At 31.2% G+C, this 20648-nt stretch overlaps 1 protein-coding gene across 23 annotated transcripts in view; it reads left to right on the top strand.

Annotated features, from left to right (window-relative positions):
- Window positions 1-20648, top strand: part of MARCH1 (membrane associated ring-CH-type finger 1) — a 574299-nt gene that overhangs the window by 163344 nt on the left and 390307 nt on the right. For all 23 annotated transcript variants that reach the window (XM_025050350.1, XM_025050351.1, XM_025050341.1 and 20 more), the window contains one exon: window positions 9549-9618. The gene's annotated coding sequence lies outside the window, so the exon portion shown is untranslated. The remainder of the gene's footprint in view (window positions 1-9548; window positions 9619-20648) is intronic.

Raw genomic sequence — 20648 nt, 5'->3', positions numbered from 1 at the left:
ATGTATATTCATGTATATATGTGTAAATATATTAATAAATAATACAATCCTTTCAACAATAGAGAACAAATTTTCCTAAATTTGTTAAATTTTGTAAAAACAATCCTGATGATTCTGATGCACTTATTTCTTGGACCACGTGTTTTAGTATTCTGTTCTAGATGAGAATCACCTAGTTCAGTATCAAATGCAATTATGCTTTAAATAACTTATCTTTGTTGATGGCTTTAAAAAACCTAAGCTGATCCTTCACTGAATTGTTGACTGACTCTCATTCTAAGGGAATGCCAAATTTAAAAATTGCCGTGTTCTGTATTTCCATATATAATAACTTCATTGCCGTGGGTTGTGTTTCTGAGTGGAACTCCATAGTTTTAATTCTGGCATAGTTCTTCTCCAGTATCTCTGATTTAAATGGAATCGAGGAGCTCTGCATGTGAAAAAAAGAAGACATGAGGCACTAATAATCAACCAGGAGGACACTGTCCTTTCATTTGAATTAGAGGATCTCACAAACAATGGTCAAAGAAAATTCTGCATGGAACTCCTTCCAAGGACACTAAGGAAGTGAAAGAAAATATCAAGCGTACTTATCATCCGGCTGAAACCTCACAGGTGTTATTCAGACTCAGGTCAATTAAATCCATACTTTGATTGCTTGAGGGAAATAACTGCTCAATTAAACTTAGGAAATTTATTTTTCTCTAAGACCAATACTCTGACAGACTCCATAATGCTTGGATTGGGACTTGAATTTTGAATTTTCTATTTTTTCTCAATTCGTAATATATGCATATTCTAAAAGAAACTCAAAGAGTTAAAAAAAATAGACAAAAGTAATTCTCTTGTATAGAGACAACTTCTTCTTAGAGACAACTGTTATTAAAGAGTGAGTTAGTGGCTTGAGTTAAAGTCACTGAGCAGACTATTTACCAACAGAATGTGTCTTAGATACTAGAGGAAATTTAATATATTCTTCAAGGAAGTGTGTATTGCCTCAGGGAATAAAACATGGAATTTTTAAGCAGGTAATCCTTTCAGTAGACGACAGAAATTTAAATGACAATGCATTTTAGCATAATGAAAATTATCTGAGTTTTAAGATACCCCTTGAGATTGTAGAAACACTGGTAAGCAATCAAGTGTTCTAGCAGAGTGAAATGCATGTACACCCTATTATAGTAATGTGTTTGGGAAGCAATTTGGAGTTAAAAGGAGAAATTGCTTCCCTTGACCCAGTCATGAAATTTCTTTGTATTATCTAACTAAAAAAGTTTTAGAAAGATAAAAAAAAAAAAAAAAAACAGCCAAAAAAGGGCAGTTCATAACTATCGAATAATAATGACTTTGAAAATAAAACTTGAATACCTACTGTTTATGAGATACTATGCCAAAGTTATAAAACACCTTTGAGGAATTATCAATGTAGTTAGGAAATGATATATATGTGAAAAAAAACTATCCAATACAGTATTTGTTTAGAAAGTGAGATCATACTAATAGGACTCTGTGAAAGATTCTCTTCAGCCCTAAGATACTCTTTTTTTCAGAGTGCATTTGCTCTCCAGGTTAATGAGATGATCGGTTGCAGTGGCAGGTAGATGGTAATGTCCACTGCTGGGATGAGCCAGATGACTTTTTTAGTACCTATCAAATTTCAACAATTTTAATTCTCTTTTGGTCTGTGCTTCTAGTATCCCTGCCGACAGCCTAGGTGATTTTTTTTTTTTGAGGAGGGGTAAAGTTATTAATAATCGATTAGTCTTTGAACATTAGAATTTATGTAGGTCACAAAATATGTCATCTTTCTTTTGGGCAAAATTTCACTTTCTGTTACATGTATGTGCATGTGTGTTTGTGATTTTATTTGTTTTTATATTTTAATGTGTTGAGACTTTTATTTAAGTAAATGCCATAATGGCTTTGAATTTAGTAAATTGATATTCATCTTTTTTATCCAAATTCAAAAACATTTGAGATATAGAGAGGAATCATGATTACTAGAGATCAAAATATCAGTTTCATTTTTAATAAAGTTAGATTGAAGTACATGACTTAAATCTGCATTTGTTATGGGCCTGTGCTCTAACCTTAAACTAGGTAGAGTTTTCTACCTTGTTGTTTGCTCAGCTGGGCAACCACAGGCTTCTCCCTACCACAGGGGCAGATCCTTTCTTGCAGTGGATGAGAGCACCCTAGAATGCATGCATCCTGCTGAGACCTACTTAGAAAGAGAACACTGAAGAGACCGAGCTCCATTTTCCCAGTTCTTTCTCTAATAAGATAATGTATTTCTCTTCCTCCTTAGGTAGTTATTTTCAGATCTATAGTACAAATAGTGCCTGTATTCTACCAGATAGCATGGCTGTTTAAGGAATATGGGATCATGTAAAGAGGAAAGATAACCCAATTTAAAGATGTACCTACTGAATAAATTTATGTCATATTTGAACATCCAAAAATGATAGTGTGTACAATCAATTATAATATATGGTGCAAAATTCATGAACCTTAATGATAATAAATACATGCATGGATGCATACGTACATATGTATCTATGTACATACATAAATTAGAAAGGGGTAAAAGACCACATTTTTGTGAAAGATATGCTAGAAATAAAGGGACATAGAATGATAGAATTGGAAATTTAACATTTATAACTCATTTGGGTAAGAGTCATCAGTCAGTGCTAAAACTATTATGTCAGTGATCACAGAGAACAGGATATTCACATATTGGCAAAATAATCCAGCACAGATTACAAAGGGAAAAATGTACGTTTACTGTGGCCAGAACTGGCCGTCATCTGTCATCATTTTAGCCAAATGACTACATTTGACATTTGTAGTTGATTATCACTGAGAGTAAGGAAATGTGATAACTTTTTACTTTCGATATGATGCAATATGAAGAAAATTATAATGTATTCTTGTTAATAATATATACCTGAATCTTATAAAGTCTACACTCCATTCCATATCCTGGCATAAGGAAGAAAGTAGGAAAGAAGAGAGGGAGGCAGGGAGGGAGGGAGAGGCAGAAGGAAGGAGGTGTTCTTTTATCATTTTATTTTTGCCTCACAACAATTTGCCTTTCTTGAAGTATGAATCATTCATACTGCTAGCCCACAAGCAGCCACAGGTTTTTGTTATTTTTATTTTTTATATTGGCTATTCTGTGTAGGATTTCTTGCTGTTAAAAGTATAGTTCAAGTAGTAATTCAGAAATTAGTATTAATACCTAGGATTTGTAAATAAATATTCTTGTAATTTTCCTGGTGAAGATTAGTCAGTCAATGCATTTCTCCAAAAAAATAAAATGCTTTTTTAAAATAGAAATTTATATGACATATATCACATGTATTTAATACACAGATTTCATATAAGAAATTACATTTTTATATAAAGCTAGTTCATTCACTGAAGGCCACTCAAGAACTATGTTAATTAAAATGGTGCTGTTTTATAGAGCAAAATGGTATATTCAGAAGCTACTCAGAGTAGCAGACACAGGAAACTGGTTTGCAAACAGGGCTACCATCAGTAGAATTTTAAAGGGCTTTTTCTTTGATAATTAACTCAGTAATTTCCAGTTTCAGGTCTTAGAAGGACAGTTACAAGTTTCCTATTCCTGTTTACCTATAAACGTACAAAAGAGGAAAGCATAAATTTGTGTCAGTAAAATATATATATATTTTTTCTCATTCAATTCTTAGAAAATATCATTTTCCTTGATGAGCATTGTGATGCCATTATGAAAACTGCTTTCTCAAGTTTTAAAACAAATTAGATTTCCAATTATGAGGGTGTACTTCCAAATGCCAAATGTAATTTGCTCTGACAGGAGGAATTATTTTTCCCATAGACAAATGTTCAAGTTCTTCCATTGTTTAATGGCAAATTAAATAGAAAACTTCTCTTTTCATACCTGCGTATACTTTATTTAGCTTCCTTCCATCTGCTCTACAAATGCTCTTATAAAACTGTATCCCATGGCAACCCCCAATGGCATTTTAGCTCCCTGTCTCCCAACAGAGCTCATCTCTCCCAGGGAAACCACCTTAGCATTTCAAGGACAGCAGTTTTCATTAATCTGGAAGGGGCTTGGTTGGTGAGAATCTCTTCCACACTTCCGTTACAGAGTATAGATATTGCATATGTATTTTTTTATACTTACAAGGTAATATTTGATTTCCACATGGTTTTTAAATAGTGTTTAAATCCCCCCAAAGAGAATGAGCCATATTATTTCACAAAATCAGTGCTCCCTTGTGTATATGCAAAGAAATCCCAGATAATCATTTTTATCAATGTGGAGGAAGCCTTCTGTCTTAGAAAGTTATTTGAAATAAAAGCTTATGAATTGAGAATTTTAATGGGAAGAGAATAACTTAAATCCATTTACTTCATATTTATGATACATAGCTATAACAATTAACTTGTTAATTTATGCTGAGAGAATTGTTGGATACTAAAAAAAAAAGCGAGTCCAAACCAGCCAACCTGGAATCTGTTTCCAGGGGGGCCAAAGTTGTTAAATCTTTCTCACTCTCAATTTTCCAGTTCACAAAATGGGTGAAACAATAGAACTGGGTGTAAGAGTTCAAGAAGTGTAGAGAGGGAGCCTCTGTGTTGGGGTGTTGGCCTAGTACAAGGTATCGGTGTCTCAGTGACGTGATTGGGGTGGCTACGTGAGGAGAGTAACCCCACGTGCAGCGTGAAATGCGCACGAGGGGGAGCGGATCAGAGGAGATAGTGCACATCATTTGATGTTTGCAGAGGAGTGTCTTTAGTGTAGAATGGGATTGATGGTCAGTGGGTAAATCCATTAACAATTTTGTAGGCTACTACAGAAATTCTTCCGGTCTGAGTTCTGACCAGCAATGTATGTGTGTGCATACTTTGTTTCCTTATGGCTTTCCCAAAGCGTGTTCTTAACATTTTTGTCAACTTGATAGATGAGAAATAGTATCTCAGGGTACTTTTAAGTTGTGTTTTCTTATTATGAGTACATGAGCATCATTTCATGTATGTAAGGGTCATTTGTATATCTTTTCTTGTGAATTCTCTGTTCATACTTTTTGGCCATTTCTATGGAGTTTTAAGATTTTTTTCCTCAATTTGCAAGTGTGAACAATATTCATAATTGTATAAGAGTTTATAATTTGTCTTTTGAATTTGCTTATGGTATATTTTGTCATTTAAAAATATAAGTAAATATATCTATATTTTCTTTTATTACTTCTGGATTTTACATTATTGTTAGAAATTTCACCTCCAGACTACAAAGAATTAACCTATATTTTCTTCTAATGTATGTATGTATTTTTTTTTTTTAAGAAAAGTGGCCTTATATTTAAACTCTTTACAACATTAACTCGGGGGGATATACAAGAGTATACCAGAGCCAATGTAAATGTGAATTTTTAATAAGGTTATTACTTACTGAGTTGAGCACTCTGTAACAGGTAATTGAGATTGAGTTTTTGTAAATAGTAATTAATGATGTACAGCAGCACAAAAGAATGAGAGCAAAGTATGAAAACTGAAGAGCCATCAAAGCTACTGGCTTCCCTGAGCTGAGAGGGTCCCTCCCTCTTTATTCCCATCTACACCTACCTAGACTCATTTCTCAGAAACATGTGCATCCCAGGGGTGATTGTGCATATCAGAAGCTGCGCCCAGGATTTACAGGACTCTTAATGTGAATGCTGTGTTGCCTATTTTATGTCCTTTTTTTATATCCTTTTAAAGTATAAAACATAATTATTAGATATACATATACATTGTGAAAGGATACCTCCCATCAAGTTAAGACATCCTTCACACCTCACATATTTACCTCTTTTGTGTGTGTGTGTGTGTGAGAACATTTAAGTTCTACTCTCTTAGCAATTTTCAGTTATACAGTATACAGTGTTAAGATCTTGTTCCTCTTATAACTGAAAGTTCGTACTCTTTTACCAGTCTATGAATTTTCTTAATTTAAAGTTGGTCTTGATTAAAGCTTGTTGTGTCTCATGAGCTTGTCATTCTGAGCCTTCAGTACAGAGTGGGAGTTACAATGACTTTTGGATGAGATGTATGTATTTTACATGATAAGTATGTATTTATCAATTCCTATTTATAATATTCTTCTTAAAAGTGGATGTTGAATGACAAAAACATTTTTAGCACTTCAGAAGACTATAACGTTTTTTTACAATTTTTTTTACATTTTTCTTCATAAACCTATTTATATGATAAATTTTAAAAATGAACTTTCTGTTATTGAACTATCCTTGTTTTCTGGAGTAAATCTCACTTTATTATGATGTGTTAAGCTTTTAAACGTGTAGTTGGATTCTACTTGCTAATATTTTACTTAATATTTTTTCATGAATAGACACATAGATTGGTCTGTAGTTTTCTTATGTAATATAATTCTATTAAGCTTTAGTACCTATTATATTCACTTCATAAAAATAATTTAGAAATTTTTTTTGTGTATTCTCAAGAACAACTTAAATAGTATTGATATTATTAGGTCTTTGCAGATTTAACTGACTACATTTGTAAAAATATCTGAGCCTAGTTCTTTTGTGTATGGTGTTTGTTTTATAACTTTACTTCTATAGAAATGGATCCTTTAAGTTTTTTTTCTCTGCTGTGATACATTTTTGTAAAATAATAAAACATAACATAATATGAAATGATATGACATATAGCCTAGATGCGAAGGAAACAGAAAATTTTAACACAGCATTTAATTTTTGTACTGACCAAATCTCCACAGTGAAAAATAGCAATTATTTCATTATAATATATGGATCATTATATAGTAATCTCTAATTTAAGCCTATGTTAATATTTACTTTTAGGTAATTAATGATTAATTAATAACAATGATTTGTGTCATAATGAAAGCATCTTCTAGACTTAAATAGGGAACTTAGCAGCACCTTTATAAAGCAGTAAACAAAAAACGTTGTGAACTACAATAATAATATATTAAGTATAGGCGATACCTGAATACCAATGAGATATTTTCTATTTTCTGAACATATGTGCATATATATGTACATACATGTAATGATAGATAGATTAGATAAATAGGCAGGTGGATAAAATAGAAATAGATAGATAGAAAGATAGATGTCTATATCAGTTTGAAGCCCAGCTACTTGTTTAAAAGCACAGATTATCATACACTATTTTTTGATGATCAGATCTTTAGTTTATTAAATTGTTCATCTTTTGAAAATCCAAATGGAATAATGTATATTGACCTTATCCTATTATAACAATTTATCTCACTTACTGGAAATTTGTTATAATAAATATCCAAATCATTTATTTTAAGATTAAACAATTATTAATAAATATATAAAAATGTTTGATGTTAGATGCCCTATGCTCAATCTGAGTAGCCAAATCTGTCCATAATTCTTAGTCAAATAATAATTTTACCTTTAATTTATATCCTCTTTTTTTCTAAAAGAATTTGCCATAGTCATGGGAGTGTTGTTCAAAGAGAAGTCTCAGGTCTGATCATTATGTACCACCTGTTGACTAAATCTTGACATTCCCCCTCAACTTCTGCTTGAAAAATTTCTAGGATATGCTTATCTATACAATTTTCCATTCACTTAGTTCTTTCTCAGGGTTCTCCTCACTCATACTAAGATAATTTTGACACTCACCTCACCAAATGCCCAAATATCTAAGAATACCAGTGATAACCAGTTTGCTTTCTCCAGATACATACATCTTTATGTAAGCTTTGTTCTTTCCTTTTTTCCTTCCATCCTCTCTCCCTCCTTCCTTCTCTCCTTTCCCTCCCTCCCTTCTTTCCTTTATTGTCTGTCATACCATATTATATAAAAGAAAGTAAGTATTGGACAGGGACATGTGAGGAGGGAAAATATTTGGTTTATTAAGCTTTCAAAAGAACAGCTGGAGAACCTAAAATGAAACAGTAGAATGTGTAATACTAATCTCTGTCATGCACTTCATGACAATATAACTTCGGCATGATTTGTTAGGTTTTCTGTTAATTTCTTTTTATTATGCAAATAGATCCGTTGATATTTCACAATATTTTGTATTTGGAACACACATTTTAATATCTAAATTCCATTTAAGTTATGTAATCTTTAAAAATGAGATCCTTCAAAACATGAAAAAATTTCAAGTTATTAATTTTAATTTAAGCAAATATGAAGGTAGTCATAATTAAAACTGGATGACAGTAGTTGAACTATTCTAAGCCAACGAAGGATCTCATTCTTTAATTTGTAAAAGAAATCATTTGCAATCATTGATGGATATTTGATTGCTAATACTGTACTTATTTTGGGTATTTGAAAATGCACAATTTATTAAAACGTTAATTAGTCGAAATAGAAATAAAATTATCTAATTGAAAAATTCCATTGATAATAATTTTAAAATTAATGGAAATTTTCATAGGCCTATACACTGTATTCTCTTGTGGAAACAGTTTTGTTGTCATTATTATTATTTCTTTAACTGATTTATCTGATTTTTCAATTTCTTGTATATAGTTTGAATTTAATTTTTCTACCAAATATTGTTACAGTCTGTTCCCAGTAGCAGCAGATGACTTTTATAAATCAGCTTATTCTATAGGCAATCTTATTTTAAATAACTATTATACAACCTCTGCTTTAGCTCCAGGCACATTGATTCTATAAATAGATCCAACTCTAATACGAAAATGTCATTTTATCTACAACTGTGTTACTCTATACATTCTTTGAAAAATGCTTAATAATATTATCTATCAGTACAGTTTGTTAAAATACCATCTGTGATCTTTTATCACGTGAAAAAGAACGTGGAGAGATTCTAAGAGTTGCGAGCTCACTGTATGAACATTGGCTTTCTTAGTTCTGTCAACCAGACATAGGAGATTCAATATTGTACTCATGTTTGCCTCTTATTGGAGTGAATCCTAAAACAAATAAGGAGTGCAATAGTTGGTGCTATTTTATATATGGGGATATTAAGAGGCAGTGAAGCATGTGGCTTGTGAATGTTTCCTCTTGATGTGCTGCTTCATGCATCCAAAGATGAAACTCTTGTTTATCTTCACACAATGTTCCTTTGTTTATCCTTCAAGTGTGTCATCTTTTTATTCACCTTCATTATGTTTAAGACATTCTGTCAATTTCAGACCATACCATTGTGAAACAACTTTATCAAACTGGGGCCAGATATTCTGGTTTGATTTTCAGTTTGCTTTCTGTCTTTGGGGCTGTTGCTGACTGTCTTAGTTGTTCATTTGTTCAGCAGCACATCGAGGCCATAAACAACCTTTTCTATCTTATACTCGAAGAGACCATTTTGAACATTTTTATTAGAAAATAAAACTTCATTTGACTCATTCATAATATTCTGAAGTATTTAGATATTTTGGCTGTATAGAAATTGAATATTGGCATATTTGTGGGGTTCTTTTTTATTACACAAACTTAGTTTCTTTATAGTTAATTTTTTAACCTTCAGCCTTTAAGTTTGTTTATTTTAATTTTCTTTTTCAGGCAGTAACCCGAGGAGAATTCTGAGAGACTCAGTTTCCTGCTGTGATTAAACAAGACACTGCTGTATTTTGTAAGTTCATTTATTTTATCCTAGATAGAGAAAACTCTCTATTGCAGAGAACCACTTTTTTCATGTGAAATTAGAATAGAATTTTGCTTTAATGGAAGGCTTAATTGATTTTATTTTTTTCAAGCTTCCTTTTACCTAAATTTTATTCAATTTTAATGAATGATGAAAAGCATTTCATTTTTAGTTGAGCTCTGTTTCCTTGTATCTGTTAGCCAATATTTTAATGACTTGTGATAAGAACTTTATCAGTTGATGAGTTAGTTTAAAGGGGCAGTACTGTCAGTAATACTGATTGGCCTGTGCGAATATATTGGTAATTATAATGTCCTTCATTTCAGTGAACAAATATAATGTCCTTCATTTCTGTAGTAACTGCCTTATGTCTCCTCATGAAGGTAACTGAATACTGACCATCTTTAAGAAACATTGATTTTATCTTGTTACTAATACTTGGATTTTACATTCAAGGATTATAATATTCATCTCAAGATGTGTACTACATGACTTCGATGTAGTAGAATCTGTTTAATGCTCATTTATTACACATGGCATAAAGCAAACAAACAAAGGCTACTGTGTGGAGAAACATTAAATTGAATGTTTCCCGAACCTTCAAATTTATAACCCCTCTGAGTATCTCAAAGTTGAAAACTTTTACTGTTTCAGTTTTTAAAACACAATATAAAGGAAATATTTTACCCTCTTTTATAAGTTGCCTTCTGATGCTGAGATAACAGTCCCTTTGCCTCTAATTAGTTTTCTGTGACAGATCCAATAGATTGAGAAAATGGTTCAAGTCATTTATTTTGACATTTGCAACTCTTCCGGTATTTTCTTCCCTCCCTCCCTCCCTCTCTCCCTCTCCCTCCCCCTCTCTCCCTCTCCCTCCCTCCCTCCTCTGTCTCTCCCCCACCTCCTCAATGAAAGAAACAGAAGAGTACAAAATTAAACCAAATATAAAGAATACACATGAGTGTGTGGATGCATCTCCCAGTTATAAGATTGTGTCTCACACTCTCGGCTACTTTTGAATGTTTTGCCCAATTTCCTTTGATACGCCTCCCAAGATACAGGGTGCCTTCCCTTCCTTCCTTCCTTCCTTCCTTCCTTCCTTCCTTCCTTCCTTCCTTCCTTCTTTTTTTCTTTCTTTCTTTCCTTTTCTCTACTTCTCTTCTCTTCTCTTCTCTTCTCTTCTCTTCTCTTCTCTTCTCTTCTCTTCTCTTCTCTTCTCTTCTCTTCTCTTCTCTTCTCTCTCTTTTCATTCAGGCAGATTATTTCCTCTAAACAAAGAAATGTGCTATATCCCCCATAACAAATGGATGGGGGAGCAACTAGACAAAAAGATGTACCTAAAGATATGTAATCAGTGGCACAGTAGCCATTCCAAGTGTTCTTTACAGAGGTATTTTGTTATCATAGTATTTTTGAACAACTTAATTAGTGCTGAGTATTTATTGTAACATGAAGAGCACACTTAAAGATTACAGCAGATTTAGAAACCTATATAGTAATTTGGAGAGCATAAATCAGTTGAAGAAGATCTTGAAATTGGTAGGAAATCACATACAAGAAAGGAGGGAAGATTTGTAAGGACAAATATTAATATATCTCATGAAGAAAAAAACAAAGATTATGTAGAAGATCAACAAAAAACTTTCATTTTAAATTTAAACTATGGCACATAATTCAATTTTTTTTCCAAACTTTATTCCTTTATATTATCATTTTTCTCCATGGAAACTGTGGAGTTTCTCCCTAAATATTGCATTTAATAAAAATGATCAGTTCTCTTATTTTTATTAAAGATTTATCTATGTATGTATCAATCATTGAATAACAACATTAAAATGACTTTACAATTTTTTATTACTAGGAAACATTTGTTGAATATTTACAATGTGTCCAGCCCTCTACATGAAAAATGGCAGAGAAATTTGGTTTTGAAAACCAAATTTCTGGAGCAGTTTTATCAGTGGTGAATATACATATTCTATTAACATTTCACAGAAGTCTCTTATTTCTCTATTACTATGCCAGTCTTTATATGTCTAAGAAATCCAAGTTAGGAATCATGGAGACATTATTAGAAATTAGGTTAGTAAAATGCAAGAAAAAATTTTAAGAGCCAGGAACGAATATATTCTTGGTGTTAGTCACTATCCTCTTGATTACCCTGAGTACTTGTGGTCTGTTCAGCTAATGAAGAATCTAGAATATATGGAGGAAATGCAGGAGAGAAATAAAAATTGTGATTAAAAATTCTCAGTAATATTGTCTCTGATAAAAATTCAAAGGAAGTAGAATAATTCCATTTGAAGAAGAAAGCAGGAGTGAAATATCTGAATATTATTTTTCATTTATATGAAGAGATCTTATAAAGAGGGGACCAATTCTTTATTTTGTAGTTTAAAAAAACTGAAGTATAATAATCCTGAACTATTATCAGTATAGCTTTCCATGCTGTGAGAATTTTTAAGCACTGGACTATTACAGATAGAACTTTGAAAATCCCTTGTTTTGAGAAATCTTTTAGAACAAAACTGATCCTATCTTGTGGGGACTGAGAGAACAAGTATTCATTTATCCAACGTGAAATTTTTCAAACCCAGCTACTGTTTTATATTCTGTAATAGGTCATGAGCTTCAATCAACATTGGCTTTGCTTTTTCTGAGACCATAGAGAGGAGGAAGTTAAGTGTTTAGCAAAACATCTGTTCAGCTCTGGTCCCAGTTGAATAATGGAGTCCAGTCCCTAATGGAGAATTAGTACAGTTTTCTCTAAGGACGTAAAGGATGATCAAAGTGGACCTTCTGCACTTGGAATGAGAAATTCCCTGGGTGCTACACAAATTTCATCTGGCTGGAATTAATCTAAACAAATGTTTTAATGAGCACATTAAAAAAAAATCACAGCTATATTTTTACAGTCCGTTATTGATAGTCCCTTAGAAAGAATTATGCTTCACGAGGTAATACCTTTCAACAGAAGCTAGTTTTCTGATATTTTAGACAATGAGTAATTTCAGCCTCGAAATAACTTTATCTTCTGGCTTATAAAGCTAGTTATTCTATAGGCTTTCTCTTCCCAGAAGCTCAGTAGAGATGAAATCAGCATTATATTATTTTCAAGGTTTTTTTTTTTTTTAAATTTAAGGGATTCAATCAAATGAATATTTGTGCTAAGAACTGTGGGAAATAAAAGGAAAGTTCAAAATATCACAGCCTCCAAATTGCTATAGTCTCACTGTGGAGAAAAATCAATTATATAAAAATTAAATGTAGAATTAAAGTCGATAAGAAAAATGCAGACTATATTATAGCTCTCTGACCTCCCACAACATTTGAAGTCTACTTTTTGTATGCCACATACATATTCAAAAAGGTGTATAGAAAATAGTGCAATAATGAATGAATGAATGAATGAATGAATGAAATGCAGTTATTAAGAGAATCAGTATAATTAAAATTGAGAAATGAAATATAGGTAAAACTTGGATACTAAAGGACTGGTATTACCGATAGAATAAAGTAAGAACAACAGACTTGATTTTAGAATTTACTTAAGATGTATGATGTATTCCAGCTTTAAAGGTACTGGAAAGAGAATTTTACGAAATGAATAGTGAAAACAAAGCTAAGTAGATAAGATTGGTCTAAAATATGAAAGGTCTTAATTCCAGGCTGGTTAGCTTATGCTTTATGCAGTGGGAGGCAGTCACAAGAGACATTTCAATGAAATTCTCTCCTACCAATTACTGAATAATAGATATTGGAGGTAAGAGTGAAAAAAATCAAAGATGATGCAATATGTCTAATAATTTCTCATTGAGTAGACTCAAGCCTAAGACTGACTACTCAGTGAGTACTTATTCAGTCTTCTGAATAAGTGGGGAAATGCAATGAATGGAAATATGAAAATTAAGAGATTGGGGTGGAGGAGACAGTATAAATGATATACGTATTGAGATCTTTCAACTTTTGAAGCATCCTCAACTTATTTTCCAAGAGTTTCTTATCTCTAACATTTTTATGTCACCCCTATTTTTTTTTTATCATTGGCATTTTTTATAGTAAGACAAATAGGTCATTTGTATTTATTTTCATTTTATGCTGTCACTGCAGCTCTAGTTTTCTAAAAGTGAATTTTTAAGGGAATAAACTTAGGAGCTCTTGAGATGTTCAAAGACATGCTAATTCATTTTAGAATAGCTTTTACCCACGTAAGGTCCAGAGTTGAAATTCAGGAGTAATTGTCTGCTTTATTAAAAAGCAGTTTGTTTTATAATGATGGACATTTTATAGCAACAAAGCTTTCTTTCATTCATTTACAAATCTTTGTCTTACTTTTCTAAAAGAGAGACATTTGGTCAGAAAGATAACTATGAAGTGGTAGTCTAGACATTTCATTTGTTGATGCTCACTTATTAATAGGCATCTATCTACTTATGATGTGACCATAAGTAACTTAGACATTTTCAGAGGAAGATAAAATGACGCTTGCTCTGAAATTTTAAAAATTTATTGAGCTATTTAAGAATATTTATACAAGTATACATAGGCTATGTGAATGAGAGTAATAGAGATAACATATTCTTATGGAAGTTGACATAAAAGGATGAAAAATAACAATATTTTCCTAAGTGACAGGGAATAATAATTTAGAAAAAAAATATTTATTAGTAATTTTCAAGAGTATGATGAAGATCAGTGAGACTTTTAACATATCTTACAATATATTTTTAATGTTGTTAAATATCTAAACTAAAAGGCATTTGTGGTGACTGACAAGAAAAATACAGACTAGCAGCCAAAAACCACTGATACATGATGAATATTATGAGCCAGGGACAGGACTGGACAGGAGATGGTTATATCAAAACAAAACAAAACAAAACAACAGATGTATTGGGGAAAGCTATAGCTGAGTATATAGCTCCGAGTTTGTTAGACTCACCTTGTGTAAAAGAAAGGATAGCACATCAAGAGAAGCATTTTTCTCTCTCATGTCTTATGAGGATGGTTATACATTCTAACGACATACTGACATGTATTCTAAATAGAAACTTTGTAAAATATGGGAAAGATCTTTCACAGATGATTTTTTTTTTATCAGCTTTTGTTAAACACCTTGAACAAAACTTAAATGCAATGACATGAGGAAACAAATTGATTATGGCAGCTTTCTGATTATTTGGAAACACAAGGAAAAAGCCTGACGAACCTTGAAGAAGTAAATAGTTGGCAGCTTATTCTTGAGACAATTATCTTGAATGTCAACTCTCTCCAGCAGGCTTAAGATAGGAGTTTTATGGCAGACAACTTGTAAGTGAGGTTTTAATGAATATCTGAAAGGCAGGAATTTTTCATTCCTGACTGAAAAAAACCACCTCTATACTATAGATATCAGCTATGCTGAAAATAAAGATGTTTCATTGTGAAAGTTAAAGGTTATGAATTCATTCACTTAGGCAATATATAAACTTATTTAGCATATGTTGCTGTCCATTCCATTTATCACGAGAAGTCAAGGTACCTGTGTGTAAGATGAAAATTTTTGTCAGGAAGGAACCCTAAATGCTTAAGAGAGTGTTAAAAGTATATCTAAAAGTTCTGTATATCTTTGTCTTAAAGATTTTGATTAGAGATCTTGATTTACCACATACATCAACACTGTGAAACCTTAAGTGACTCTCTTAATAGTTTAATTTAATTGAAACTCCGTTGTGAGGCATCGGCTAGGTAAACCTGGTTTCCAAGTAGAGTGATGGAAAATTTGTGCGTTTCCCCTGCTCTCTCTCTCTTTAAATCTATGTTCTATACTAGGGAATTATGGCAATTTGTTATTTGGAGTAAAGTTCTTAACACCTCAAAATGGAAAAAATATGATATGCAACATAAGTACCAATGAGTAAGTATAAAAATTAGGGGTCTTTAAAAAGAAAATTCATAATTTGCATTCAGTTAGAGATTCATTTATAGAATAAAGATTAATATAGTGAACATCAGTTCCCCAAATAACAGTATTTTATTTATTATTTCTTCTAAAGAACTGCAGCAATATGTCTTGCTGATAAGCAGAGACACATTTGTTTCTTTTATGTTCATAATGATTATCAGTTGCATCCATAGGCATCCATGATAGAAAACATAACAAAATTAAAAAGCATTATGCTCTTAATTTTTATTGCTTTTTAAACATGTATGCATACACAAACACACACATACACACATTCCTGACATAACTTTAGAAACAAACACTATTGACAGAATTTCTTTTTGAATAATTGTATTTAAATTTGACAAACTCATTTGTTTTTCCAGCATAATTAACAACTGTGGCTTTCTATTTAATTTGTCTTAACATTCACATTAATGATTCACATTTTGTCCTGCTTTGAACTTGATACTGAGAAAAGTTTTATGCATGATTGCTTCTTAATATGCCTCGAGTAATTGATCTTGTTACAGTAGCTTATAAAATACTTACCTGGGAAAATGAGAGACACCTTTACAAGAAATAGAACTGATTTTGTTTCAGCAAGGTTGTTATCAACATGGAAGATGTTTTGATAAATATATAAATTTATAGAAATTGAAAAAAAAAGTACTTCGTAGATAGGCATGATTGGATTGGATTGATTAGATTGGGTTAATTAGATTGGATTGGATTGAATGATGCACCAAAGTAAGACCTTTTATTTATACTTCCAGGAGTACTGGTTTCAAACTTTCTGTTATATTTTGAGGAGACTGAATTAAAGCACTGTTGATGATGACAAATGCAGGCATTTGACTGTGCTTTGCTGATTCTCTACACAAATCCAACTTTGGTCATATTTCAAATGCTAAATCTGCAGAGAGAATCTTTTCCACTTTGCAGTGGTACAGATAATTCTACATTGTTGGGAGCCAAAAGAGAAAAATTTTGGATTGGAAACCTGGTGGCCTGGGAAAGGGACTCCAATACTATTCTACAACTTTGGTATGTAGAACATAGTCCATTATACCAAACCTTCTAACACCATGTGGTCAGTGACAAAAGTTCAGGTTTTGTAGTGAAACTGAAATTTAGATCTTGACTCTGATAATTTCTCATTAAGTAGACTCAAGCCTAAGGCTACTCAGTGAGAACTTATTCAGTCTTAGCCTAAAGAACCTTTTAAAAAACGGTGATGTTTAGTCTTTACCTTCTCATGATTGTTATCTGCTTTACATGGCACATAGTAGCCCTTAATATACATCAATTAGAATTTTTTTAGTATAATTCCATGAGTTTTAATAAACTAGACATTATTAAACATTTAATTAAAAGATTATTTTAAAATAGTGTGGCAATTACACTTATATGTCTTCTGAACTTTAAGCATTTTTTTCTATTTTCTATAATACTCTTGTTGTTTTCCAAGTTAAATAGACACGAATTCTTCCAATGTATCACTGATTCTCTCCCTTCTTTTGTATTGGCTACTTTGTGGGTCTCTAGTAATTATTCTGTACTACACAATATTAAAATACTTTTGGTCTACTTTGTTACTGAGTGATTTTCAGAGGTGTTATAAATTCACTCAAAATACCTCAAGTTTGGAACATCTCATCATGCACTGCAAAAGGGTACTTGGTATAGGTCCCTGTCATGGCCTTGCTACTAACTTTCACCATCGAAAATTCATTTGTTTTCTCTGGGGTTCAGTTTTCTACTTCAGAGATTAAGGAAAAAAGTAACAATTTATTAATTCTACTAGCCCTTCTAACTTCCAAAGCATATTAATATGTAGTCTAAATTGATCTAATGGTCATCTCTTTTCAAAAGATGAGAAGCTTTTACAAAGTGATTTGTGACGTCCCAATGGTTTGACCTCTGGTGGCAGAAGCAGACTGAGACATTTTTTTTCACTATAAGGTTGCCTTCTGTTATGAGGCAAATTACAAACTGATGACTATACTAATGGTAATCTTTTTTCCTTTTAAATTATAGAAGTAATATATATCAAGGTTGAAAATTATAAATTTGACCTATGTCTAATTTGAAAATAAAATATTCTGGATTTTTATTAAATATTTATATTTATTTTGGAAAATTTCACATATTTATGATATATATTCCTCCCATTTAAAAACATCATAAAACTCTTTAGTTTTCAAATTATTTATTTTTCTTAGTAAAGATTTGTGATTTTTAAAATGCAAGATCTGAACATATTTTGTTTATTTCTATATATTTTACGTTTTGATGCAATCATAAATAAGTACTTTTTAAATTGTATTTTCAACTAGCTATTGTTCATAAAAAGTATGATAAAAATTTCTATGTTTAATGAGATCTTTAGGCAACATTCTGTAATCACATGTATTAGTTTTATTAGATCATCATCTGACTCTGTTTCTAGGCTTACATTCTATTTTGTAATTATTATTATAATATTTTCTTTCATTTACTTCACAGATATTCTTTCCTCCTCTCAAGCTATCTTCCCAAAATTATGTTGAATGATTTTTGTACACATTCATGATAGCAAATCATTAACAGATTATTTGTGAGTTCTTGATGATAATTGACATTCATAATTAGTATTTGCACTTAACATATATTAATTCCTTAAACTGAAGTTCAGTGTGGTTTAATGATTAAAAACACAGAGTACAAAGTTTTCTGGGCTTGAATATCAACTCTGTCAATTTTTAGCTATGTGGTTGCTAATCTGAACATTTGGTTTTTTAATCTGTAATATAGGTAGATGAAAGGGTGAGATAATCTACAATACATAATTAATATTGAATGACTCACTCCTAATAGCTGGTTGGCATTTACAGTAGTAAAACATGTTGTGGTTTTCATGACTAAAAATGAAATGTATTGTCTTAATGAAGGATCTGAGGTTACTGTTGGCCATTTATATACTTATCAGGAAACGGCTTCATATTTTGGAACAAAAGTTTAGTTTGGAAAAATTATAGTACAGTGTGTTTTTCTAATGATAATTGTTTTATAAGATTCATGATATACCTCCAGGGCAAATGTATATTTTCAGCTAGTGTTTATAAAATTTAGATACAGGAAATAAAAGTGTGCCCTGGTGTGTCAAACTGAACCAACACTTGAAAAGCAGAAGCATGGTTAGAAAAGGTATTTTTTGTTTATCCTTTAAGGCTAATGATGTTTAGCCTTTAATAATATTATAAATCCCAAGATTTAAAATGAGCCAGCACAACATCATTTTGGAAGATTGTATTTCCAGAAGGCATATCATTTGTTTTCAATTGCCTTTTCTTTCTTTTCAGTGATTTTTATTAACCTAACTCATCATTTCCTTGAAATAATTAAATAACTCATTTCCATACAAATATTTTCTATAACTCATAGAACCAGGATGGCAAGATTTATTTATTTTTTCATAGTTCAGTCTTTACCTTGATCCAATTGTATCCTCTCTTATCCTGCACCTTTCTAGAGTGGTGGTGAGGAATATATAATCGTAATTATCTTTCATATTAGAAATGATTTTCATACACCAAGACAGATGTTAGAATTGCACTACAGAATTGTGGCAGGTATATTGAAAAGAACTCATTTAGCATTTGCCTTTGAGAAATCTATAATAGTTACACTTCCCTTTAGTTGCCCAGGGGTTTTATTCTTGATAACTATGTATTCTTTTTAATGCACAAAAACTCTTAAATTATAATATTCTTTCTTAAGTTTGTGCTTTTATGTCATTGGGAATTTAGCAAATGAAATAGCACCAAGGTGTGTTTAAAAGGGTAAATGCTATTTTTGACAGCATAATATGCCTGTTATTTCTATTTTGTATGATTGGGTTGGAAAATATAATCTCATATCTGAATATGCAATTTTTAAAAAATCTTTAGCTCCATTATGGCAATGTACATAATAAGATAAATAAAAGAGTCTCTTAGAATACATTGCTTTGAACAGGCTGAAAATCACTTTTTATGTAACAACAAATATAATGGACTAAAGCTTTGCAATTTATCGCCTCTAAAAACCTCATAAAACTAATATCTTTGGTTTATCTAGGGATTTTAAATAAATTAGAAAACAGTATATCTTAGATTTATATGAAGACCTATGTAAATAGAATTGTGAAATACAAATTTTTCTGTAGCTCAAGTAATAGATCAATTGCATGGAAAGCATTTTTATTGCTGGAAAAACAATTCTATATTTTTGAATATGTCACATTAGATTATGTAGATGAAAGAAATATATTAAATGGAGAAATAGAAAACATTAAATGGTTTATAGTTTAAGATTATGCAATCAAGCAATAGAAGGTAGCAAGGGACAGCATAAGAGAGACTTTTTGGGGGCTTTATGGGTTAATAAGTGAATTCCTTCAGTAAAATATGTTAGATGACCATCATTTTAATTTATTTCATTAGTTAAAAAATCACCATCAACTTTTATACTCACACAGAAGGATTGTTTCATTTTATATGTTCTGATAAAACTGTCAATGATATTTGTATATTTGACATTAGTAATGGTTCAAGAAATATGGCTAAATAAGCTGAACCTTAAAGAACCACGAAATGCAAACATATGTCTCTCAATTAAAACATTGATAAAATATTGCTTACTTTGCAATATCTCTTCCTTGAATTTTGGATGTCTGCAAATCTATAATTCATATGAAACAGTAGAATAGTAAATTATAAGCACCTACTGAATTTTTGGAAGTTGGCAAATTTAGAATTTACATAAAATACAAGGTTAGAATAACAAATAATAATTGCTTATTTTATTAAGCTTATGCAATAACAATTACATTGATAAATTATTTTCCAAATAAAAACAGTATTTTTAAAAAATCTAAAGTATGGAAATTCTTATCTTCTCTTTACTTAAATACCTTATTATAGTATGGAAATTCAACTCAATTTAATTCACCAAATATTTATCATATACCTTTATATCTAATAAATAAATTAGTACAACTGGGGAAAATAATATACACTAATTTATGATCTCATATCTTAAATAAAATAAAATAAATTACAGTTACTAATCC

Source organism: Pteropus alecto, unplaced genomic scaffold (assembly GCF_000325575.1).
Source record: "Pteropus alecto unplaced genomic scaffold, ASM32557v1 scaffold166, whole genome shotgun sequence".
NCBI lineage: Eukaryota > Metazoa > Chordata > Mammalia > Chiroptera > Pteropodidae > Pteropus > Pteropus alecto.
The sequence above is the reverse complement of the archived record's forward strand: the minus strand, read 5'-3'. Positions and strand labels throughout refer to the sequence as shown.